The sequence below is a fragment of the Leuciscus leuciscus genome (genome assembly GCF_965113295.1).
Source record: "Leuciscus leuciscus genome assembly, chromosome: 19".
In the NCBI taxonomy this organism is placed as follows: Eukaryota; Metazoa; Chordata; class Actinopteri; order Cypriniformes; family Leuciscidae; genus Leuciscus; species Leuciscus leuciscus.
The window spans coordinates 25812616-25833707 of record NC_138743.1 but is presented as its reverse complement, the minus strand read 5'-3'; the positions used below and the strand labels follow the sequence as shown (position 1 = coordinate 25833707).

The 21092-nt window shown below is 37.0% G+C and overlaps 1 long non-coding RNA gene across 1 annotated transcript in view; it reads right to left on the bottom strand.

Moving 5' to 3' along the window:
• LOC309481851 overlaps nucleotides 1-21092 on the bottom strand; it is a 218177-nt gene that overhangs the window by 117227 nt on the left and 79858 nt on the right. The window lies entirely within an intron of this gene.

The window sequence follows — 21092 nt, the reverse complement described above, 5'->3', positions numbered from 1 at the left end:
TGATTAAGACAGACAATGACGAAACACAACATGTGATTGTGACAACATAAAATAACCAATGCAATACAACGTTAACAGATTCATATTTATTTTCCATAGGTGTCGCCACATGCATTTTTTTCCATTGAGCCTGGGTTGGATTTACTTGATGATGTATATGGAAGCCTGTTTCCCCCTTTAAAGAGTATATTTATTGGGAAAACTAATGATATAACTAATAAATTACTAATTTGGTGGAAAAGTTGATACAGAAATCTCATCTTACCTCAAAATATCCCATCCTTGCAAATGAATTTGCTTGAGTTGTCAAAGGTCAAGAGAAACCATCCTTCACAAATTGAAGATTGCCAATCCCGTCCTCATAAATATATCATTTTTTCCCCCCAGATGGCTATGGAAGAAACCTTGCATAAATCGATATGCACTGTAAATCCAGTGTAGCAAAATGTTAAGCATTTTCCGTGAAGCAGTAAAATGTATTTAAATGTGTCCATGCATGAAATACTTGAAGGCCAGTGTAAAACTTGAGAAAACAAATTAGATACATTTCCACACAGCTTCCTGTAGTTCTTCAAGTGTCTTATGAAATAAAAATATTTTTAATTGTTATTCATGCATTTGAAAAAGAATGCTTTATAGGCCACACTTTTCCCATTATTATTGTCTGTATAAGCCTAAAATCCTATTACTGGCACAGCACATATTTCTGAGGCTCAGTGTTTGGAATCTGGTCCTGCCATACTTCCCATATATCTCAAGGGCAGAATCTGAAACAGCTCGTGCCCAGCAGATAAAGTGGAGAAAAAAATGGTCTACTGGCTTTTGATCAAGAGCACTAGTGGAATCTGAGGAGTTTGGGTCAGCTTTAAATACTCTTCTGTTGACATTGAGGAATTTGTTGTTATTTTGTCCAGTTTTAACCCCATTTTGAGGGCCAGAGCTCTGATTTTGAAGCATTTAGCAGCTATGGCTTTGAATTGGAGGTCCCTTCTTCTCAATGGGGATTATGTCACTACAAAGCTTTAACTAAATACTGAATGTTGAACTGAACACTGAAATAAATGTATTACCATTAACCCAAATTCACTATTAAGCCTCTGCAACGCCAAAGGGGTGAGTTTTTGTCAAATTGAAATCAAATTGTATCTATTATTTGGAATAATAGTTTTGGTATTTCAGTATGTTTTCGATTAATGTGCGTTATACTAAATTATGTTTCATTAACAAAGTTCGGAAAGACATACTGTATCCAATTAACTCACCATCAGAAACTATCACGTCTAATCCTATCAGCATGAGAGGAAGCCTATTATATATACACAGTTGACTCACCTACATTCCTCAACAGTTTTCAGCATTTGGTCCACCTATTTGTTACAATGTCTGAGATTGAATTGTTCAATCTGATGACAAATCCCCCGTTGCCCAGGATCCTTCAACACATCTCACCAATCTTTTTCTACTCTCTTTGTCTTTTTTTAAAGCCCAAGCACATCTCGTCTATGCAAATTAGTTGTATTATAGATTGCACACAGTTCACAAAACTCAGCACTTTTTGTCTGGCACAATTTGTTGTGCTACTGCTTGTGGAAAGCAGGTGGTAAACAGAAAAATGTTTTTATTTTATTTATTTTTTATTGATCATAGCAGCGGTAATTCATTGACTGATGATGAATTGATGGAGAAGAGCATTTAACCCAATCTCTTGCATTGCATTGAACATCTCGGATTCAAATTCAATTTAAACATTCAGTAGAAATAAACAAAAAGATTTTGAACCAAAGAAACATTATAACAAAATTAATCTGCACTAATTATGGGCCTCTGATTAAAGCACATTTGTGACAATGATCAAGTGACTTGTACAGATAATAAGGTGTTCTTGCTTCCATTAAACTCTGCTCTTTGTATTTTCTTAAATGATGCTTAAGAACATGATTATCAGATTTTTACACAAATTTGTGGAGGTCATGCAGATGGAGTGCCACGGTCAATAAAGCAAAAGAGGGCCAAATCGAAGACATTCTGAAAATCAAGGTAATTATTATTTTATTTAATTTTTTGCTGGGATAGGCTTCTGTATCCCTACAACCCACAATGGACACTACAGTTTGGAAAATGGATGGAGTGCCATAGAGACCAATACCCTTTTCTGTTTCAGTCACAATCCAACTCACCTCAGCAGCGCTGTCAGGGTATAAATAAATAACTAAAGAATCAGACAGATCTGTGTGGCATGACTTTGTCAGGCTCCTAGCCAGCTTCTGGATCAGGGTTATGCATGGTTGTTTATATGATGAAGGTGGTCATGGACCTATTCACCAGCTGTTGCCAATTGCAGAGCCTGTAGCAGCTGTCTGGAGGGAGAGGAGAGGAAGGACATGAAAGGACTAACCTTGCTTCAGGCTCTTTGTATGCTCATTTTAAACTTCTTAAGAAGCCTCATGCAGAGTCTCCCCAAAAGAACACATAAAGACAGTAGATTGAGCTAATCTATGTGTTTACTGAAAATACACAAGAAAACACCAAATAGAAATAAAATGGTGCTGTTAATATAATAATAATAATAATAATAATAATAAAAGATTATTTAGGATTTTAGAGAAAAATACTTAGGTCTGTAATAATTTTGTTTCTGCCTACCTGGAAATAGATTTACTTGCATATAGTTGCCGCCTCTGGTGTTGCCATCTGCCGTCTTTAATTTCCATCTCGTGTTGCAATATGTAAAATAGTCAGAATCGAATGTACATGTGAAATCAGAGTGCACTGTGTGTAAAAAAAGAATGAACGAATCTGGGGAAGGATGTTGTTAACCCAGAATTCGGACACCACTATGAAATGGCTGACACCCAATATAGTGCACTATTTAGGAAATAGGCAGTGGTTTCGGACACAGCATGAATGAGAGAAAGTTCACCGTGCAATGTGGCAGAATATCAGTGGCGGCTGCTGTAAGAGGGGAAGCTCATTTTCGGCCTACATCATAAAAATTGTCCATTTATTTATACGTAAATTCTGCCCTATGTTCCTTTTCAAGAAAATGCTCTGTGACCCTGTTGTACCAACTAGGCGTCTTTTCCAGTGACTTGACCAGTGTCCTCTCAATGGCCAGCAGAGCTAGGCTGCTTAAACGGCTTTGGCCCATTGTGTTACGGGTGTAGGACTTGAGCCGCTTTAAACAGGAGAAGCTCCTTTCTACACCTGCAAATGCAGCTCCAATTGTTGCCACTAATGAGAACAGTTTGTAAAGCTGAGGCATTAATGAATGAATGAACAAACGATCTAAAAAAAAGATGTTAAACTCGACGGAGGAAATGTGGGAATTAGGTTAAACTGAAACAAGGAATGTGGTGTGTAATTATGTGAAATGTATGATGAAAATTGGCTAGCAATTTCACCAAGCAAATACCAAGAAATAAGTTGCAGCAGTTTGTCTTTCGACTACACTTGCAAAATCCGCGATGGGACTGAGCTTGAATGCGTCAGCGACTTTTTATAGTACAAAATCCCTGTCAATCAAAAGGAGATGCAGTCTTTCGACAGACCCTCCAATCATCACGCAGAAGCCCGGAGTCCAGGCCAGCCCACTCCATTCACCCCCAGAGACGCTGAGCGTCCGTGGGCGGGACATAATCGCAGCATTTATCCAATGACCGTCTAGTTTCGAAGCACTGAAAAAAACTGTTCAAAGCAGCCCCATTGAAGTCAATGGACGCTGGGCTTCAACAGGGAAATGCACTGTGACGCTACGGGAATGTATGAGAAGGAAATCGAGTCAGCCGACCTGCTATATGTGGCTGATTCTGAACAAACTCGTCTTCGACATGAACGTGTTCTAACGCATTTTTAGTCAATAAAATGTTATCACAATAGTACATATTTGACCATTCATTTTTTGACATTATAGGGGAAGCCGAGCTTCCCTTGCAGTCTTAAAGAAATCCCCGATGCAGAATATGTACCGCCTTCTAAAATAAAAAAGTCAATCACCATTTGCTAAAGTCATTGCACAAATTTTTTGAGATTTCAGGATTCCCCCAATTAAGTAGGACTTCGTCTTGGATGCCTGAAATAGCTGCCTGGAGACATTGCAAAAATGGCTTCCGAGTGAACATACTAATTAATTTCTACGTTACATAAATAAGAGAACATCTCTTTGATTCAGAGATAATTTTGCATGAATCTGAGTTGCTGTTTTGAATTAGAACTACTGGCCTGCTCCAAAGCATCACAGAGCTCAGTGTGACTTATTTCGTTTTCCTTCTGAATGGAGGTTCTTTGCATGTGTTACACAGGGGACATGTTGAAAGGCACCCGTCCAAACTATCATTACTCTCGCCATCGATTGCATTGATCCGCAGGACTGTTAAAATGGGTAGTGTTGTCATTTATCAGTCTTGGTCTGATTAACCTCTGTAAGTGTATGTTAAGATGAATTACACTCCACAGCACAGCAGTCCACAGCCACCATCAATGCACAGCCTTCTAGATACAAGAGTTTAGCGGCGGTCAACACATCTCTCCAGATTTCTCATGCATGTCAGCCATTTACAAGAGTCAGCTGTATGCAAAAATTATAGCCAGTGTCTAAAAGCTAAATTTTTTGGCTGCTTTGTTTATATTTTTTTTATATAACTCTACTTTGTCTACTTGCTATATTAATTAATTGCATATGTGGATCCAACAGAGAGGATTTAAAGATTTAATTTAATACTGTCAGCTTTAAAACCTTTTTCTTCTGGGTTCCTGGTCTTCACACTGACCTCCCAGAGAAGCAGAAAACGAGCTTGCTGTAGGTGATTAATGGCTAGAGGAAAAGCCTTCGTTTTGATCTCTGGATCAGTGTGAATAAAACTTTGTGTTGCTTTGATTTACTCTTGATCAAGCTCAATATTTTGTGATGCATATCATATTGCTGGTTTCAAGATTTCACACTGTACATTAGTAAACTCTGGGTTAGCATTCTTATTTGCATATTTATGAGGTCAATAACATTGATTCGGCTAATACATCTTGTGACGGACACACAATCTGTTTTAATAACTGCTTGGACATCTGTAAACATGACAGAACATGAGTCTTCTCTGGCTGAAATGTTCAAATAAAACAATATAGTCTCTTTTCATTGCATTAACATGCTTGCCGTGTCGTACAAATTCTGTGCCTGACTAGAAATGATAGAAAACCATTGGACACTATGAAAGTTTCTATGGCTACTTCTCAAACGAAAGGCTGCATCCTAGTGAGGCTGTGTCCTTCCTAGTCCAATCCTTTGGAGGCTTAAATCCTCCTCGCTAGAATGAGACTGTAAAGGAAGTGTGCATTGCTACGCCATAATTGTTTCCGCCCCGCGGTCACCGCACGAAAATACTATTTAAACTTAATTTTGGAAAAATACTTAAAAAATCTTTATAGTAACCGGCTTTCTATTAATACAGTACAGTGAATGACAACCGTATGTGGTATCCCAGTGGCTTACATTGTGTTTTAGCATTGAGGTATTAATTTACAGCAAAACAAAAGATAATAACATCTATGATTTCATGTCTGAAAACATTATTTTTGTCTTACATTTCATAATAAACTCAGACGAGCTCAATACCGACTCATTTTCGGTCAGTTTTATTTTCTTGAATTTGAATATGTGCAAAGGATTGTGGGTGATTTAAGGCTGCGAAGGATACATCCGATGCCTCCTTCAAAACAGGCCGAATGAAGGACACGAAACGAATGATCCTTCAAATTGAGATGGCCTTCAGCAACGTTTGATGACGTGGCAGCCGAGATTTGCAGCCTTCGTAGGATGCAGCCTTCTGAGTGTATAAAGACCATGAATATTGAATGTGGAAAGCAATGACAAATCTCATGATTTGTTGAACTCACTGTAAGATTCCACTTACCCTTCCCCCCTTTTTTTTAATTATTATCTTTTTTATAGTGATCTATTTTTATGACCTTATCTCAGGGTTTAAATAACCCAGGGTGAAATGGCCTGGATGGCTTTTGCCTTTTTATTTAGACCTTTACAGCACTGCACTGGTCATTATAAAGACTTGTGGCCATTTTACAACCACTCGTGCATGAATTGTGATTTCTCATCACAGTAGATTTTATTCAGCTCAAGTCATTAAAACTGAATGTTGACTCAGTAGGCCTGAGCCCTTCAGTTAATGACCATCCTATTGGATTATTTCTGACTAGTACCATAATGATTTTTTGTAACTAGATTTTTAATAAACAAATTAAGTCTGGATTTAGGGTATGCTAGACTTCTCAGCATGACTCATGGCAGCAGGGTAACTCATCCTGTGGTATAATTACACTTGCTGAGCCTTGGTGAGCTTTGATTTGATAACCATTACTTCAGCAGCAGGACGCAGACCCATGACGCATGGCTGAGTTTTTATTTTATTATTGTTTCCAGAGGCTCATCAACGAAGAATCGATTATTTTAACAACATACTGGTCGGTTAAAAGTGCAGTTAGTAACAAATCTGTTTTTCAGTTGGTGTTTTAAGTTCTTGCTAAATGTCTTATTTTTTATGTGTGAATTATGAAAGTCTATGGAATGTCATAGAAAAGATAAAACGTGGAGGATCAAATTATATATATATATATATATATATATAGAGAGAGAGAGAGAGAGAGAGAGAGAGAGAGAGAGAGAGAGAGATGATGGAACAGCTAGTAACAAGCACATAAATTAATAACAGACTTTTTCTTTTCACTTAGAATGTGGATTGCAGGCGTTTGCGATTAGTGTGTCTGAAATGTTCATTCAATTAACTTGAGGCATAATTTATAACTTCAAAAGTAATTTCAAGTAAGAATCTAAAATAGACTGCTCAAATGTTAATGTCTGTGCGAGAGAGCAAAATGTGATGAGACTACTAATATTGTACAAGTGTATCAGCAATATCACAGGCTCATTTCATGTAAACTTATTGTGCAGGTATTCTAATGGCCTCTTTTTATAAAAAGATACAGAAAAAAATATTGTTCATCTATGAGCGTTTTTCTTCCAAACAATGGAAACCTCAGAAAAGTGGTTGTCTCACTCATTTCCACACGATTTTTGTTTATAATTATAAGTATGCTTACTTTTTTCGTCAGTCCAACAGGTAGCCATGATTTATGTGCACTCTGGATCTGTGCTTTTTAGGCGGTAGAACTCAGTGCAGCTCCCTGTCCATTGGCAGACTCTGAGCTCCATTAATCTAAAGCCATTTAGATGGAAGCATTCCACTGCCTGATAACGGATAGTGGTTTGGACGGATTTCCTCACTGGACTATAAACACCAAGTGCAGTGTGTGTCAGCTGAAAAAGGTTTTGTGATGATGTAACCAGCAAGATATGTTATCACTATAAAGTCCCAAGATGCATTTCAGAGGTCCAGTCTTACAGTTCTTCAGTTACGTTTGTTGTCTTTAGCTTTTACATTTATGTTCTATCCAACATATTTTTGCTCCATTTTCTTTTTTTCTCCTCTGGCCAACGAACGTAGTGTGTGATTATGATTAAGGCAGTATTATTACAGGTCAGAAGTCAGATTGGATCACAACCTTCAGAATAGTTATCCAGTTCCACACATTAGCATGTTACCATAAACTATTAGCACCGCATTAGCATTAGCTCATACTTGAAATTATGTGCTAGTTGCCAGCCATGTCTAATTACTGAAATTTAAAATGTGTTACAGTGATAATTGGCTGCTTTGTGTAGTTAAGGATTTCAACTTAATTAACTGTGGAATTAAAACTCACCCTTTTACATAACAGCATTACGGATGAAAGATCACAATGATCATGCTCATTTAATTAATACTTTAATTCAGACAGACACACAAAAGTGAAATGCTTTTGCACACAAACTATTGGTTACACACATAGCAACCTCATTAATTGTTTATATCTATATGTATATATATATGTATGTGTGTGTGTAGTATAGCTAGATAACTTTCCAAAACTAGCTCTGGATGATTTATCTTTGACCCATTTACGTTCCACACATGGAAGCAGAATAAGAGTATTGAGTTCATTGGAAGCGCTACGTCTGGCACTTTAGAGGCTCTAAATCTACAGATGATAAATAATGTCCATTTAGAATCTGCCTTTAAAAACACATAAATCAGTCTGAACAATCTTGCCACCAGACACATTTATTCACATACGGCACATTGATGCCTCAATTTCTATTTTACAGTCCTTATGACCTTAATCAGGTTAGATGCCATATTGAATTTAACTTGGATGAAAATGAGGCTGTGAGCGATAGACATTCTTTACACACACTGTATAAACATTGTGGATCATGTCATTTTCACAACACAACTTAAAAAAAAAAAAATTTAAACAGTTTTTGCCTACTGAAAGTTTTTCAGAAATGTTTATTCAGCTGAACAATTGGTGTGTTGTTAAACAACAGTACCATCCATTGAACTGTAATTCTATCCCTCCCAGCATTGTTTTCATTCCTGTCCAAAATTAAACATGGCGCTACCCCGACTAAGGTCTATGACTTAAACAATGAGAGGGTGAGGGTGGGTTTCCATTGCCTCAGGGCTGTCCTGTGCCTGCACTGCTCTGCCTTTCATGTTGGCTGCTGGAGTTCACAAGACAGACTGTCTTTTCAAGATTTATCCACCAGATCGACCAGAGGTGGACGAATCTTTGTTCTGAGTCTTGGCTTTTCTCAAGGTTTCTGAATTCCTTAACAATTTCACCTCAAGCTTGTTAACTTTACAACCAGCCACTTTATAAAGTCATGTTAAAACGTGCACTTTGTTACCAATTCATACTCAATATGTGAGTAAAGACAGGTTCTTGATTATCAACTTGTGCTTATTGTTGCTAATTAACACCTGAAAAAATTTGTGGAAAATGTGTGTAGACTTGTGTGTTCCTTTTTATTAAAAAATAAATACAGACTTTTTCATGAGCATGAATCTAATGTGTTATAGGTAATATTTTGTCATACTTTTAACGGTTTAGACTACTAATTGAGTTCTATGTTCAACAAGTCACAAACATCTTTTTACCCCCTTGAAACTAATGTCACTTGTACTTTTGGTGTTCAGTCACATTCATTACCATCTCTATTTGTCTGAATCTAAATATTCAGCCCATTAAGATGACAAATTAGATTTATGTTTCTTTCCCTCTATTTAGTTGCCACGGTACATTTGCTGGAAGCGTTTGCAAACAAAGTGTAAATATGTTTTGCATGAACTTGTCATATTTCAGTCACAGCAATCATATTTGGAAATATGCTATATTTGCATATATATATATATATATATATATATATATATATATATATATATATATATATATATATATATACCCATGCATATTTACTATTTGCGCTTGGAACATGACACACATATCTTAGGCTGTTTATACTTGCTGTCATAAGGCACTAGCCTTACATATTACCTCATTTGCATTCCTCTTTTCATGCCTCTCATTTTCTCTGTCCATTTAACAAATTTTGGCACCGGCAGTCATTAGGGGACCATTACACATTATTTTCAAAGAAGCAGTGAACATAAAGACAAATCCATCCTCAAGAGCACTCTTGAAACGCTTCAGCGTAGGGTATAGCAGTTTAAATGTTGTTTATATAACTAACATTTAGAAAACGGATTACTTTAATCACTGTGAGCCCATAAGTGAGCAGAGATGCTCTTTCACTCAACCTTGCATAAATGAAGGTCGTTTGTACATGTGGCCTTGCTGTAATCAAGGCCAAAGTTCTGCAAGATGGTTTCAGAAGCCATGACTGCATAATATCCATGACATTAATATTACATCTTTATTGAACCTTAATCATTTGCGGTTGGTGTTTCTAAGCAGCACAAACAAGACAGAACCTTGCATCATGCTGAGCTTAATAAATAAACTATATTTATCCCATTAGATGTATTAGAGGAAAATATTTGATACATTTTGCAAATAATGGCACCTTTTTATGCAAATGAGAGTGTGTGGGAGAGAAATGTCAAAAGTCAGATTCTCATTAACAGCATATTAAACTGAACTTACGTTGTGATTGTAAATCTGAGGTTGATTAAATTTGTGAAAATCTATAACTAGAGATTATGTCAGTTACGTTATTAATTTCTGCCTGAAAAGTGAAGAGCTATTATACTGGTCAAAATGTCTGAAACGACTATAGTGAAAAATTCTTATTTAATACTATTTTAATTATAAATTGCATTATCAGTATAATAATTTGAATAAAATGTTCTGAGTTTATTTGGAAAATTAACATGAATTTGAGTATGTCGTAGTATTTGGTTTTTCCCTATTTTGCCTTATTGACTGGATCACTCAAACTGAATTGACTGCATGTACATAGAGTCGCATGATCATTGTCACAAATGTGTTCTCTTTTTTATTAGGGAAATTGTACAGAATCTAAAATGTTTTTCCTAATTTCATTTAATTCCTAGTATATCTCACAAGAACATGGGAAAAATGCCTTTGAAACAATTTTCATAAATTTCACAAATTATTACAAAAAAATGGCAAGTAACACACTGAATTAAATGTGAAATTTTGAAACTTTACAAAATGTCTTAAATTAACGTAGAATAAACTACAAAATGTATGATCTGGACAGCAAGAGAACTGCATTGCCCATTAAAGCAAGAATATATTTTATATAGTGAAAATATATTGTGAAAATAATGAAATTAATGTTCTATATAAGACTGTATATGCATTATGCAGTAAGTAGAACTGATTAAACTGAGGGGTCAAACACTGTTCACTGTCTACAAAATGTGTTACTGTTGCCACCAAGTGGCATGCATTTGAAAAAGAGCTAACTTCATTTGTTATGGTTATTCTGTGCTAACGTACAAACTTATTTTTCAGTCCAAGCTTTCTTGAGGGCTGTGTGTATTATTATTACATGTTTCCCTAGTCTTGATTCTAATTGGTCAGTCACTGTTCTCTCTACAAAAACATATTTGTTTGTACCCCAGGAAGCAGATTTACAGTCTCTTTCTGACACAATAAAGTCTATTTATTTATTTGAATTATGCATGATAATATGCACTAAATGAACAGTCTCCGTAATATAAAAATGTTTCCATCTGGGCATAGCTGAATGCTTTTCCTCTTCCTTCAAAAATGTGTTCTAGCATAATAATAATAATAATAATACATTATCTTTTCTGTCTCTTCCTCTGAGGAAGCTCTTTGTGCTAATCAGATCTGATGCCTTTTGACATGAAATCTCCCTAATCCCAATCCCAAATGTTCCTGTTTCCTGCATTTTATTTTCCCTAGAAAAACTGAAAACATCTTGTCCAGACCTGCTGTCGTAAGTCTCAACAAATCTCCTCCAGAAGTAGAAATTCCCACAAGGCCTGCAAAGCTTCAGCTGGAAAGTAATTACCGTTTTGGAAAGTTCTTCCCAAGGACATCCACAATGTCAGCTAAACTAGATACATTTGTACCTCAAGCATAAGAATACAAATAACAAGAATGTAAGGCTGCAAAGAAAACTACAATGAATCAGGAGAGAATATAGAAGGTATATATTCCACATTTTCATTTGGTAAAAACCACCTTAAAGACTCATTGTTTTAAATATTGCTTTGCAATGGCAGTGGTGCTGCTGAATTGGAGGGCATCCAATCATCTTTGTCTCACTGAGTTACTTTCAGGCTGTGTATTGGTAGCGCTGCACTGCAGGATGTCTAAATTGACTGTTGCGCTCTGGTTTATACCTCGTCGTCATTGGCTGACTAAGAGTGACGTTTCCTGGAAATCAACTTTGTTTATGGTTTGTGAGCTGAACTCTCACACATTAAGTTATTTATGCGCGATGTTGGAATAAATACAGTGCTGACAAAGTATGGACTACTTGCATAAGCACACCATCCGTTCTCTTGAACATAGACAAAAGGAAAAATGAATGAAGAAGCATGGACATAGTGTTTTGTATTGATTTTCGTGCTATCCTGCCACGACCAGTATTGTTTTATGACTAGAATCATTTTCAGATTCAAATGAGTGATGCAGTAATCCAGCAAAGTACATAAGACACAATTAAAGTTAATCTAATCTTTCCAATTCTTCAAAGGGCAACACATTTTCAAAAAGATATGACACTGTTTTGCAATGCCAACATCTGCATTTCTATTCTGTGTGTGGTTTAAAGCTTGAGACCCTGAAATGTCACACAAGTGTAATACACTTTGGTGCATATGCAGTCATTTTCATTCAACAGCACATACCAGGTCAAAGATATTTCTTTCTTTTTCAGAAATGTATTTGTTTCTTGTTTTACTTGTCTCCAAGTCTGGTCATTTGTATGAGAAAAAAAACAAAAACAAGAAATGATTGTTCACCATTTGTCCTTTTTATGTCCCAGGAGTTAATTTCTACAAAAATTTACATTTTTAATTTGAATTGTTATTTTGGTACTTTTCAAATACCTTTTATGTATTTTATAGTTAATAAATGGTTGTTCCGCAGTTGTGTCATTTCCGCCACATCAAACAATTTTGACCCTAAAAAAAAGGAGACAACAGTGAAGATTGATATGTGAAGAGACAAATCAAGGTTAAAATCATTTGAGCAGGATATTTTTGTGCATCATTTCCAAATCAAATTATGCAAAAAGTATGCAAATATTGACACAATTTTTATATTTATGTATGTATTTGGGATACATAAAATGCTAGCTATGAAATTAGCCTTAGCGAGGTGGTAATTTTTATGCAAAAAAAAAAGTTCAAAATGTAATTTCCGCTACTGTCATTTCCATCACAGTGTGCTATAGAATGAGTGAAACTATGATGACACACTTCTCCTGTATATTCTATCATTTGTAGATAAATTAAACAAGTGAGAGTGTGAAAAGTGTATTTTAAGAGATTTTATTTCAATTGATTTTGTCACCATAGGCTTTAGATTTATTCTCTTCCTATATCTATAGACGCAGAGAACTGTAGATTCCGACTTATCCATAAATCAGCACTGACTTGAACTAAACTTGTAGTAAACTCTCAGGCTGAGATGATAAAGGGCAAATGGAAGACGAGTTCCACCAATGTCCTCATGAGCATTAAATCATCTCTGTCTGTCAGATCTCACTGATGACCCTGCATATCAAGTTTAGTGAGGATCATTCACCCGTCAGCCATGGCCGACTCATCAGAGAATGGACTTACCTTTCTTTACTGGATCATCACACTCGCTCTCTTTTCTTTCATTTTCAGTCTCTCCCTCTATCACTATCTTTCCCTATTCACAGTTTTTATTGAACGCAAAACGTCATCCATGGATGCAAATCCAATAACGTACAACATTTTCTAAAGTTTGCAGCCAAAACAAGATGAAAAAAAAGCTTGTGCTAAAGCTATTGTGGAGGAGGAGGTTAGTTAACTGGAGTGCTGCTGTCGTCAGCTTGCCTGTCTGTTCTAGTTTGGTCAAGCATTTATCAGCAAAATAGTCACCATGTTGGCAAAACACCTGAAGAGCTCAGTGAAACAAACAATACTCTCTCTCTCTTATTGCAAATACTTTTGCTTGACTTTTGTCAGTTGAAAAATGTGGATTTAAAAGAATAGTTTATCTAAAAATGCAAATACTGTCTGTCATAATTTACTTAATCTCATCTAAACATATGATTTTCGTTCTTCTGTTGAAAAAAACATTATATATATAGGTTTTTTTTTAAGAAAAAGAAGAATGTTTCAGGTCCATATTATGAAAGTCATTGGGGTCCAAATTAGTTGAGCTCTTTATATATAAGTTGATCAATGATTTGATTTGATCTGAAAGTGAATATTTCACTTAAGATGTATACACTCACTTAAAGGATAATTAGGAACACCTGTTCAATTTCTCATTAATGCAATTATCTAATCAACCAATCACATGGCAATTGCTTCAATGCATTTAGGGGTGTGGTCCTGGTCAAGACAATCTCCTGAACTCCAAACTGAATGTCAGAATGGGAAAGAAAGGTGATTTAAGCAATTTTGAGCGTGGCATGGTTGTTGGTGCCAGACGGGCCGGTCTGAGTATTTCACAATCTGCTCAGTTACTGGGATTTTCACACACAGCCATTTCTAGGGTTTACCAAGAATGGTGTGAAAAGGGAAAAACATCCAGTATGCGGCAGTCCTGTGGGCGAAAATGCCTTGTTGATGCTAGAGGTCAGAGGAGAATGGGCCGACTGATTCAAGCTGATAGAAGAGCAACTTTGACTGAAATAACCACTCGTTACAACCGAGGTATGCAGCAAAGCATTTGTGAAGCCACAACAACCTTGAGGCGGATGGGCTACAACAGCAGAAGACCCCACCGGGTACCAATCATCTCCACTACAAATAGGAAAAAGAGGCTACAATTTGCACGAGCTCACCAAAATTGGACAGTTGAAGACTGGAATAATGTTGCCTGGTCTGATGAGTCTCGATTTTTGTTGAGACATTCAGATGGTAGAGTCAGAATTTGGCGTAAACAGAATGAGAACATGGATCCATCATGCCTTGTTACCACTGTGCAGGCTGGTGGTGGTGGTGTAATGGTGTGGGGGATGTTTTCTTGGCACACTTTAGGCCCCTTAGTGCCAATTGGGCATCGTTTAAATGCCACGGCCTACCTGAGCATTGTTTCTGACCATGTCCATCCCTTTATGACCACCATGTACCCATCCTCTGATGGCTACTTCCAGCAGGATAATGCACGTCACAAAGCTCGAATCATTTCAAATTGGTTTCTTGAACATGACAATGAGTTCACTGTACTAAAATGGCCCCCACAGTCACCAGATCTCAACCCAATAGAGCATCTTTGGGATGTGGTGGAACGGGAGCTTCGTGCCCTGGATGTGCATCCCACAAATCTCCATCAACTGCAAGATGCTATCCTATCAATATGGGCCAACATTTCTAAAGAATGCTTTCAGCACCTTGTTGAATCAATGCCACGTAGAATTAAGGCAGTTCTGAAGGCGAAAGGGGGTCAAACACAGTATTAGTATGGTGTTCCTAATTATCCTTTAGGTGAGTGCAGATTACCTTCACTGAATTGTTATGTCCATTTTTTTTTTTAACCTTGACATTTTTGGACCCCATTGACATTCATTTTATGGATGAAAATACTTTTTTTCAATATATATGAATAAATTGTTTCGTTTTTTTTTCACAGATGAAAGAACCACATGATAGTGTGTGACTGTGAACGATTGCATAATGTTCTGGTAAAAGTTAAAGAAACCACTAACATCATCTCCAACCTCTTTAAGAAAGTTTGAGAGCTAAACTTATAGCAATTTTGTGCAAATCGCGTTAACAGTGCAATTTTAGCACCCAAGACAATGCAATGCTTTGTTTTGTTTTTACTTGCATAGTTTCATTAAGTGCACATTTTTATCACCAGAGGATACACGTAATTATAGTGTGAAACACCTTTGGGTAAAATAGAGCTCCAACACCACTAAAACATAATGATGAAATTGAAATAATAAACATGTATCAATTTCATTTTGGCTCTCGGGACTACAACTTTTTCCACGACCTTGTAATTAAAATTAAAGGAACAGTTTTGCAAGAGTACAGTTTGCAGCTTATTCCCAAAACCTGCATTTCTGAATTCAGGTAGGCTACAACATCTGGTTGAATAGGATCCCCTGCAGGAAAAAAAAAATGTCGAAGAACATTTTAAATAGTCTAAAGAACATGATGAATGAGTTGTCATTCAGGATGCTGTGCTGTCCATTAAGGACTCAAATGTGTTAGCTGCTACTCTTCTCCATTTATCCAGCATGATGTGAATGCCCTGCAGCAGACTACTTTTAGGCATGCATTTTACTCTTTTTAATTCACACATGCTAGATTCAATACATGTAATGCAATACATTCAGTGCACCTGACATGCTTTGGAAAGACTGATTTCAGGCTGTAGGACATTATACTGTCATTTATTCTAGGTTAATTTATCATACAAAGGAGAGATCTTATAAAAAAAAATTCTGCTCATCACACTGGATGAACACATTTGTCACTGCTGATTCCAGGTTTCATCTCCCAGTACAGTCTGATGCTGTACAACAAAATAGGCCCAAAAACATAAAAAAATTATATGACTATCAGAGGGGAAAGAATGTGCTTTATTATATTCTTTACTGAACAACTCTTACATGCTAAGACACATCATGCTATTACAGACTCATTTTAACTGTGCATCTAAGCATTATGTGCTTCTCGTACCACGTCGCTAAAGCACAAAGAGAGCTAAACCAATACTGTCATTGACAAGGACCTCATGCAATGACAAACCTGCAAGCACATTTATTCAGTGAACTACTGTGCATCGCTTTCATGAAATGAAAGGCTTTGTCTGGCTTTTTGTTTATAAGTTTTGTTTTCTCAAATGAAGCTAATGGAAACAGACTTTCCTTTCATCGTTGCCTAACAAGCTAATGATAATCTGGAACATTCCTGGACTCTGAACCGTTCACTATCTCGTCTGTTACAGAGTGAAGCGGCAAAAAGCAGAGAATCCAAAAGCCAAAAAACGTTATGCCTGTCGAACAAAAAATCTGAATGTTCCAGAAATATCAGGAAGGGCCAGCTGGCTTGTTGACATCCACAGGCTGCTTCCTTCTGTCAACATGTGAGCTCTTATTATGCTAATATGCTTGAGCTCTTTAAGTTAAACATTACTTTTTATGCCAAGTCCTTTTATTCTGCTCAAATCCTTAGTCAGCGCAGGGGTCAGCATTTTTAAATAAGCTGCCACATTTCATTTACTGTAGTAAAATGAAACAGACGAAAGGTCCATCAACAAGAGGCCATCAAGGTTTAATGAATTCCATTGATTCGTCTTCCCTAGTTAAAGACTCTGACTGGAATATAACCACATACTGAAGCTTCAGAGGACTGTTGATTTGCATGTGCTGAAAGGTTCAAAGCACATATATTCATTTGTCATGTTGTGCCCAAATGAATAGTGAAATGTTAGGGTGGCAATTCTGGCCGATATCGATAAGCCAATAATTATTGATAACTGACAAATCAACTGATGATTAGATTTAAACATTCTATGCTATAAATAAAATAAAAATAATACACTTAAAAAATGTAATCAATAAATACACTAAAATAAATTATTTAAATGCTACATTTAAACATTTATTTAAACATATTTAAATATTTAAAAGTTAATTTAGCATCAAAACACTGATTCATATTAGTGTACATTATTAGTGTTTTAAAATATTGACTGTAATATGAGAAAATGAGTGTTCACAATTAAATATTCAAAATCTACCAATACTAATAAATGTTTCGTTTTTTTTTTTTTTTTTTTTAATCAGTCAAGGAACAATTTTGTACATCACTAAAGATTGTTCACATCTAATCCTGTTTTAGGGCCGTGATATAATTTAGTTTGGTTCTTCCTCATATATCCTATATGTATGTATGTGTGTGTGTGCCGACTGCCGACTGCATCAGGTCTGGCTGTGATGGATGAGGTGGATTTAACTCCCAGCGTTGTGTGGACTGAGCTTGGCTCGACTGAGCGAAAAATTGTGGGATCAGAAGAGTGGAGTGTATTCTGCCAGGAGACGTTAGTCTTGATGGGAATCTTAGCTGACACGGGGACCTTGACAAAGCAAAATATAGAGTGGGCAACTAAAGTTACTCTCACTGCATATAAAGTGGGCAACTGTTATTGTGAGAACAGTAACAGTTCTGGCCAGATGAAAAAAAAGAGAGAGCTTGTTTAAAAATGCCATGGTTTTCTCTTTCATTTAGCTAGAAGTTTCCTTTTATTCATTTCAAAGTCAACTGCACCACTGCACTGAGTACAATGAAAGTGCTTTGAAAAGAGGGGGCTGCATTTGGAGGGATAACAACAAGCATAAAACAAGTCAGAAAAAATACAATACAAGAAGTCTGTGGTAGTAGATATGAGCTTGAGTAATGATTTTCTGCTATTAAAGACCCCATTACACCAAAATGAGAGTTTAGTGACTTGTATGTGTGTTAGCATTTAGTTCATCTATTGCATATGCTAGTGCACTAAAAAAAGTAGATATGGATAGTTAAAATTCAGTCTTTTTCTTCTGGGTAATCAATCCAAAAATATTGATGACTCATACTGCACTACACAGAGTTTTGTCCAATCAAATGCTTTTTAGAATTAGAATACCCCTCCCCTATAACATAAACTAACAAGTATAGCAAATCGTGTTCATGGCTTGAACAGCATGAGTCAGTACGTTTTTGTTTTTTAAGAATTCATACTTTTAATCAAGGAGCATTAAATTGGTCAAAGATCAGTAAAGACTTTCTACATTGCTACCAAAAATATGTCTATTTCTAATTCTGTTCTTTTAAATTTTCTATTCAAAGAATCTTGAAAACAATGCATCACATATTGTAACAAAAAATAAGAAGCACCACTGTTTTCAACATAATATATAAGAAATGTTACTTGAGCAAAACAACAACAACAACAACAACAAACTATAGAGAACTTTATATTTGGATCTTATAACAATGTCTGCACTGCCCCCATCTGGTGAAAAAAGCCTAATATAACCAGGACTCATATAACTGCTATGCTCACTTAGCCTTTTACTGGCTGTGTGGTGAATTTTAAAACCCAATTAAATTGCTTCACATAAGCATTTTATGGCATCTTTTAGTGTTGCAGGTTACAGTGATTAATAAATGGTTTACCACATTTTGCCCTTTATTATTCACAGATGTCTAGGTCAGTGTTCAAGCATATTCAATGATTTGTTTTTTCCAGAACAGAACAAACTCATAAAAGAGCTGAGATATGCATGTAATACTTTCAGGCGGATGTTTGATGACTATAACACTGTAGCTAACTTTTATCCTTTAGTTTTCTACTTTACACAATCCTTTTGAAAGCACATCAGGATCATAAATGGGATATTATTTTTATACATTATTTTGATATAGGTTACAAAGTGCATTCAAACATACATATTCTTACATAGTCATACATAGTCTCACTTCATGTAGATATATGGGCAACCAGAAATGACTGATAGTTTGTAATGGTTGTTGCTATTATAATAAAACTGGACACATATCAGCTTTTTTGTTTTTATTTTCTCTTTGGCTACTGAAGGAAAACACTGTCAGTTGCCAAATTTCTAATGCAGCATTAAACTATTCTGTCTTATTTTCTTTCCCTCATTTTTGTCAAGTGCGGGTGAAGGATGATGAAGGAGCTGGGAGAAATGGATCTTGATATCAGTCGTTTTATTATTAGTCATTTTATTATTAGTAAAAGGAGGCGAAAAAAATGGTCCATTGGAGGAGGGACAGGAGGAAGAGTCTATGGAGCATTGGGAAAAAGAGTCCTTGGGGGAACAGGAAAAAGAGCCCATGGAGGAGTCGGCAGAGGGAGGGACCACAGAGCAACCCAGATAAGAACCTGGAGGAAGACCCAGAGCGGAAATTGAGGGAGGAGCCAGGGAACAACCCACATCTGAGCCATGGTGCAGAAAGTCCACGGTGGAACCAGTGGAGGGAGGAGCCTCTGGTGTGTGTCTGGGTGGAACCAAGGGGACTTCCAACAGAGGTGGAGCCGTGAGAGCTGGAGACCTGGGCTGAGCCGAAGGGCCAAATACACAGGGTGACACGCAGGTCTGGAGGGCCAAGGCAGAGCTGTCGGCTCATGGGACAGAGGCAGAGACGGGGGTTCGGAAGACCGTGGTGGAGCTGAGCAGCCAAGGACAATGGTGGAGCCAGAGGGAAATTGGAGCCCGATTGCGCCAAAGGGGTGGAGGGCTGAGGCGTAGCCAGAGGCCAGGAACGGACGAGGGAGGAGCCAGAGGGATGAGGGAGCCCGGCGTAGCCAGTGGGATGACTGTCCACGGTGGAAATGAGGGACCATGGAGCCAAGATGGATCCAATGGATCAAAAGGCTGAAGTCCCAGACAGCAACAGTGTTGGCCAAGATCCGGCCCACATCTGGGCCGTGTGGAATCCATGTATAACAGATGTGGGCCGGATCTGGGCCGACATTATGTTGCTGTCTGTGGTGGAGTCATGTGTTCGGAGGCCTGAGATGGAGCCAGGGGGTCCTTACACCAACGTGGGGCTAAAGACCGGGAAGCCAGTTGCCAGATTTCTACTGCAGCATTCAATTATCATTTTCTCTCCCTCATTTTTTTCACATGTAGGCGAAGGAAGATGGAGCAGGGAGAGGAAGATCTTAATATCAGTCGTTTTAACAAACGAGTGGCATGAAACATAGGAAACAAGGAAAAGCAAACTAAAAGTCCATGGATACAAACATACCTTACAATTTTGTTCCAATATTGTCATGGAACACAAGAAAGCAGACACCGGTAACTTCTGAAAGTTTATTGAATAACACACATGAAGTTTGCAGGCGACTCTCTGGAGTCAGGCAGACGGCGATACACAGAAGATGAAGGATGGGACAGTTCGATGCACGGGTAGGTAACCCAAAGGTAAGTAGTCAGGTGGAAGTTCAGTGTTGAACGACAAGACAAGACAACTGTGATGAGGAGCGTGACTGATTATGTAGGGAGATAATGAGCCAGTGCTTGGGTGATGTGTGATTATCTGTGGCAGGTGTGATGATGACTCAGTCTTTTTCAGAGGTGGGGACCAGATAGGATGCTGTGCAAGTGTAATTCTGGTGACTGGGCTGGTGAATTATGATTGTGACACCTATTATGACTCCTTTATTTTGTCGAACACAAAAGAAGATATTCTAAACCAAACAGTTTTGGTTACCATTGATTCTTATTGTCTGAATGAACAAAAAAAACTAAACAAAAAACACAGAAGAAAGAAAGTCGTACAGATTTGGAACATGAGACAATTTTTAATTTTGGGTGAACTATCATGCTAATGTGCTGGTTTAATCTAATAAACTAAATGAATAATTCCTATTATTATTTAATTATAGATGTATATAATTGAATATTTAAAATATTGAATGGCCAAAAATGTTGATATTTTCATGATGAGTATTGTCATATTTTGATCACTTTATTTATAGGTGAAAGTAAAAGATATAGGGCATCCATTAGTGCA